Raw genomic sequence first — 6,856 nt, 5'->3', positions numbered from 1 at the left:
AATCCGATTGAAGCTGCATGTTGGTGGGTGCAATAGCTTCTTCAGGTACTCAAAGACATTTCTTCAACTAAGAAACATGGAAGACATCAAATATTGCACTCATCTCTGGTGGAAGTTGTAACTTATATGCAACATTTCCTTTCTGTTCTAAAATCTTGTATGTCCCCACATATCTAGGTGAAAGCTTCTTTTTCATCCCAAATCTCTTCACGCCTTTCATGGGTGATACTTTCAAGTATACATAGTCACCTACTTCAAAAGTCAGTGGTCTCCTCCTTCTATCAGCATAACTCTTTTGTCTCGATTGAGCTGCCTTCATATGCTGTTGGATGACACATACTTGCTCTTCAGCTTCATTGACAAAGTCAATACCAAAGTATTTCCTTTCACCAGACTCAATCCAATTCAATGGAGTTCTATATTTTCTGCCATACAATGCTTCAAATAGAGCCATCTTGATACTCACTTGATAAATGTTGCTATAGGAGAACTCAGCTAAAAGTAACCATTTCTCCCATGAACCTTTTGAAGATATAACACAAGCTCTAAGCAAATCTTCTAGGATTTGGTTCACTCGCTCCGTCTGTCCTAAAGTTTGTGGATGGTATGCCGAACTTCTGATTAGCTTGGTTCCCAAAGCTTGGTGTAAGTGCTCCTAGAAACGAGCTATGAATTATGGTCCTTGTCTGAGATTATAGTCCTGGGTACTCCATGTAGTCTCACAATCTGGGAAACATATATCTCAGCGCATTTCCCAACTATATACCTTGTGTTCACGGGTATAAAGTGTGCTGACTTGGTGAGACGATCAACAATAACCTAGATTGAATCATGACCTTGTGGTGTCATTGGAAGGCCTATGATAAAGTCCATGCTGATTTCTTCCCATTTCCAACCTAGAATAGGCAATGGCTGAAGTAATCCGGCAGATTTCACATGAACAGCTTTTACTCTACTACAGTTAACGCACCTAGCGACATAGGCTGTGATCTCTTTCTTCATCTTAGTCCACCAAAAATGGGTTTTCAAATCTTAATACATCTTACTACTACCTGGATGGATAGATAATTTGGATGAGTGAGTTTCATCTAAGATTTGGTTCCTCAGCTCATGATCCTTTGATACCACAAGTCGGTCCTCAAACCATAACACACCTCTTTCGTCCAATTTGAAATGCTTGGTCTCTTGCTCTTGCTTTTTTCTCTTGATGTGACTTATTCCTACATCTGTCTACTATAGCTCTATGATTTTGCTCTCAAGTGAACAACTGATCGTGATATTGTGTAGTACTGCAGGGTGTAACAAGTTGAATCCATCTTCCAATAATGCTTTTATAGTGTTGCAATGAGACTTTCGACTGAGTGCATCTGCTACTACATTAGCTTTACCCGGATGGTAATGCACTTCTAAATTGTAGTCCTTAATCAATTCTAACCATCTTCATTATCTCATGTTTAGCTCTGGTTGGGTAAAGATATACTTGAGACTTTTGTGGTCAGTATATATATGACATACATTGCCCAACAAATAATGTCTCTATATCTTTAATGCATGAACCACTGCTGCAAGTTCTAAATCATATGTAGGGTAGTTGACTTCATGCTTTCTCAATTACCGAGAAGCATATGCAATAACTCTTCCTTCTTGCATAAGCACACATCCCAAACCTATTCCCGATGCATCACAAAATACATCAAAAGGCTTTTCAATATCTGGTTGTGCTAGCATAGGTGCAGTAGTCAACAAAGTTCTGAGGGTGTGAAAAGCTGCTTCACATTCTGATGTCCATTTGTATTTCTCATCTTTCTGAAGTAGTCTGGTCATGGGCTTAGCTATCTTTGAGAAATCTGGAATAAAACGATGATAATATCCTGCTAACCCTAGAAAACTCTGAACTTCATGAACCGAAGTTGGGGCTTTCCAATCCATGACCTCTTATACTTTTGATAGGTCTACAGAGATTCCATCTCTAGATAAGATGTGACCTAAGAAAGGTACTTTGCTCAACCAAAATTCACACTTGCTAAATTTTGCATATAGCTTATGCTCCCTCAATCTGGATAAAACAATCCTCAGATGCTCTTCATGATCTGATTCATTTTCTAAATAAATCAATATATCATCGATAAACACGACCATGAACTTGTCGAGCTCAGGCATGAATACCAAGTTCATCAGGTACATGAAGTAGGCTGGAGCATTTGTTAGTCCGAAAGACATAACCAAATACTCATATAAGCCGTACCTAGTAGAGAAAGCAGTTTTAGGTATGTCCTCTAGTCTGATATTTATCTGATGGTAGCCTGATCTCAAGTCAATTTTGGAGAATACCTCTGCCTTCGCTAGCTGATCGAACAAGATATCGATGCGAGGCAACGGATATTTGTTCTTGATGGTCACAGCATTGAGTGGTCTATAATCTACACACATTCTCAGTGACTTGTCTTTTTTTCACAAACAAGGCTGGACATCCCCACTGAGATGAGCTAGGTTAGATAAGACCCTTGTCCAATAGATCTTGTAATTGAACCTTAAGTTCTGCTAACTCATTGGGTGGCATTCTATAGGGCCTTCTTGATATGGGTGCCGTACTTGGCACTAACTCAATCTTAAATTTCACCTCCCTATCAGGTGGTAGACCTAGTAATTCCTCTAGAAATACATCTAGAAACTCACAAACCACTAGGATATCACATAGTGTGGTGGTTTGGATAGCACAAGCTAAATGTTGGAGTTCGAAATTGCGGGAGAGTGGCACTAGAAAAGCATTCCCTCCTATGGGTTCTCTCAACATAATAGTACGGGTGCTAGTGTCAATAAGAACACCATGATCCTTCATCCAATTCATGCCTAAGATTACACTTATCGATAACCCTGGCAATATTATCAAATCCGTTGTATACTCCCTCCCTTGTATAGAGATGAGCACATTTTTGACTATCTTTTTGGTAGTAATAGTACCCCCTGCTGAACTTATATTATAACCCCCTTTGCTTACTTCAATTATTTCTTGATCATGTCTAGATGCAAATGCTTGACTCATAAATAAATGAGAAGCTCTCGAATTAAATAAAACAATAGCGGGATGCTTGTTGACGAGAAACATACTAGCCGTGACAACTTCTCCAGCGGGTACTTTCTCAACAGCGGTATAATGCACGTATCCCGAACGTGCCCTTGTGTTAGCCTGCCTCTGATTGTTCTAATTTAGATTGCCATTCTTCTTGGGGTGGGGGCATTCCTTGGCCCAATGACCCATTTGATTGCAGTTGAAACATGGCTAATTATTCCTAGGTCCGGTGGAGCTCCCCTAACTGCCAGTCCCTTTTGGCAAGGCAATAGTGGATGCCTTATGGAATGGTTTCTAAGGTCTGCTATTCTGAGCTTTAGGTGGTGGAGGCCTAAACTTGGGTGTAGGTGGACGGAATTGTGGCCTAGCTGTGATAGGCACTTTTGACTGTGAAGATCCAGAGGCATATACCTCATATGCCCTCTTGCGACTCTTAGCAATGGCATGTATGTTATTGTGGTTTTCTTAGGTCAAGGCATCACTAATAAACTCATTGTACGTGGCGCACCTAGAATTGGCCATGGTCTTCATCAGTTTGGTACCCAGACCCCGCTTAAAGCTCTCTATCTTTTCTCCTCAGTATCCACAAAACCTAGAGCATATCTGCATAGGTTGTTGAATGCGTGCATATATTCTATGAGGGTCTTCGTTCCTTGAGTGAGCCTCATAAATTCATCCGCTTTCATGCGCATTAGGCCCGGGGGAATATGATGTCCCCTAAAAGCCAGCTTGAACTATTCCCAAGTCACTCGCGCATTAGCAGGCAAAGACGACAGGAAATGTGTCCACTAGATCCCTATTGGTCCTTGCAGCTGATGAGAAGCATACTCAGCTTTCAGATGCTCGGTGACCCTTAGCAGACAAAATTTTTGCTCAATGGTATTGAGCCACTCGTCAGCCTGTAGTGGCTCCTCAGCCACCTTGAAGATAGGAGGCTTCGTATCCAGAAATTCCTTGAATGTACTGTGCTGATTTGGCTCAGCCCCTGGTTGATGTGGGTGGCCACGAGCGGTGTTTTGCGCGATGAGGCGCAAGGCTTCTTCCATTGTCCTTTGGCTCTCCAAGAACTGGGCAAAGAACTCCTAAGCGAATGGCGGCGGCGGTGGTGGTAAGTCATCATTATTACCATCATGGCTGCTACCAGCTCTTGCACAGGTGCGCGTCATCTACAAAGTTGCAACAATAAGCGATTATTGGTTGATGCCACAAGATTGCAGATGAATCATAATCATGCCAAACTGAAATTACTGGAGAAAATTCTCAAATTCACAATAAACATAGAGGCATAACAATTCATTCTCGCAATATGACATCACCAATTTGATCGCTCATCGGACTCATAGCACGTTAATATCCAAATCATGAGCTCAGATAGATCAACTGGAATTAGAGTTTTAACCGAACATGCGATAGTCATATAAATAACAATATTACATGATAGTTTAAATCACCAACACCAAATCCAAACTACAGGTCCATTACATAACCAACAATGATACATTAAGTACTTATACTAAGTACTACGTGATCTAATCCTTGTCATGATCACTATCAAGGTCAGAGATAGGATCATCGCCTTCCTCAGGCTCCTCATCATCATCCTCTTCCATATTTGGACCATCCTCTTCCCCATCAAGGATAGGGTTCAGCAGCTGGTTGTTCAAATAGTGCACTTCATACTGAAGATTCATTACTTGAAGTTGGGCTTGTGCAAGCTGTTGACGTAGGCTCCTTTTAGCATGATCCTGAGCGTGGCTCATGTCGTGGTGCCTATCTCGCTCTATCCTTATGTTAGCGACACGGTTTTCTGCTACATCACGCTGACGTCTAGCTGTGGACACCTCCGCACGGGCGGTCTCCAACTGGTCCCATAGTCCTACAAGTACTGCTTGATCATTTGCTCTAGCTTCTTGAGCTGTTGCTCTCTGTTAATCCACTTGCTCCATTTGGGCATGAAGAGCACCCAAAGCTGCATAAGCTTGGTCGGATTCCCTTCAGGCTTTACTTGTGGCTTTCTTTTGCTTGCGTACACACTTCTTGAGCTTGTTTTGTGTGGCTTCAGCTCTCATGAGTTTGTCCATGTAGGTGGTGTATGATTCCTGCCAGAAATCCCTAGTGTCTTGGCGTGCACAAAACATCTTCATTACGGCAAACATTGCACTCATAGAGGGACTAGAGCTATTCACACGCTCATCCTGATCTCTGATCAAGGCATTTTGGCTACGTTGTTCCTAATTGGTGGTGGACGGATCCACCCAGGGAAACATACTCGCTGCACTACCAGTGAGTGCATCCCCATACTATCAACAGATCTGCCTCAGAACCTCAAAGGCCACAACTTGGGCAGCCTCCCAAGGAGTCTTTCCTTCCGATTCTGCTTTCCACTCCTGCCAGAAGGGCGGTTGTGTGTGGGCTAGAATAGTGAGCTGCACCTCGTACCATGGCTGTCCTTCTAAGTACTCTTCGATCCAATGATAAAGGGGTGGCTCTTGGTACCCCGCGAAGTGCAGAACTCTCCACAAGAGGGTAGGTGTTCCGAAAACATTTAGGAAATTCTCACATCCGACAGGTGTTGCCATCTATACCATCAACATGTACACTTGGTGAGACAAGGCAATAATGGATAAGAGTTACATAACTGAGTAAGAAATTTATAAGGGGAGGAACAATTTAATTATGTGAATGGTAATTATCATGATGCATGCTCGTTCTGTACGTCCTCACAAACTTTGGAAAAATTTGTTTCTAATGGTAGACACGGTGGCATACACACGTTCTCTCATATATCGCGTAACTAGTCGAGCTACACGTTTTGTTGTTAGGGTACCTACATAAAATTTCATTTTAGCCCAAACCCATAATGAAATATGTAGAATATAATTTTAAATACTTCCATATATGTATAACCATACATATACTTCCGTATCAAGCTACCCGATACAATTTAAACCCACAATTAAATACGTACCATATACACATGCAAGCATGCATACATAGTCGTACCAAAGCTAACTCTCCCCCACCGCACGCTCATATCTTGCGGTCATACTCTCATCATCTTACCTTGGCGTAGAGGCATTTGATCCATACATTACCATTCAAGTGAATGGCATCCATACAATAGCACGCCGTATGGACGACGAAGTAAAAACCCCCATGTTAGTACTTAAATAGTCACCTAATAGTCCTTAATTTGGGCATAAGGAAAGTGACCACTGGCACACTTTAGATTTCAAATACCTATTAATATAACTATTAGTTGCTAGAGAAGGGTTTTTGGAAAACAAAAACTTTTGTTTTAAATACACATGTGACAATTAACATTGAATCTTGCTCTGATGCTAGCTATCGCAAAACCGACCAATTTATAAGAGTACAAGTACAATGGCAGCCCGCAAGCGGTCGCACTATCATACTTGAACCCATATAAACCCGGTAGTCTGTCGAGTACCACGACGGGTCTTGATAAATGATTTACAACAACCAAGATCGTACATGATTCAACATACATGCCACATATTACATAAAGTTCATAGATACATTTTCATCATTAGAGTACGAATAAAAGTTATTACAAACTGAGTTTGATAGATAAAGCGGAAGCAATTAAGTTCGAAAATAAAGTTTCCAATATAGTTTGATACAGTGCCAAGTAGTATCACGGTCCACAAAAGCAAAGATAGGGATTAATAAAGAAGCCTGCCCAAGGCTTACTCCTCATCCACGGCAGGATAGAAGCAACTCTTGCAATAACTATGATACATAGTGCCATCTACAATAATGGAA

Source organism: Miscanthus floridulus, chromosome 17 (assembly GCF_019320115.1).
Source record: "Miscanthus floridulus cultivar M001 chromosome 17, ASM1932011v1, whole genome shotgun sequence".
In the NCBI taxonomy this organism is placed as follows: domain Eukaryota; kingdom Viridiplantae; phylum Streptophyta; class Magnoliopsida; order Poales; family Poaceae; genus Miscanthus; species Miscanthus floridulus.
Note: the sequence above shows the minus strand (reverse complement) of the source record.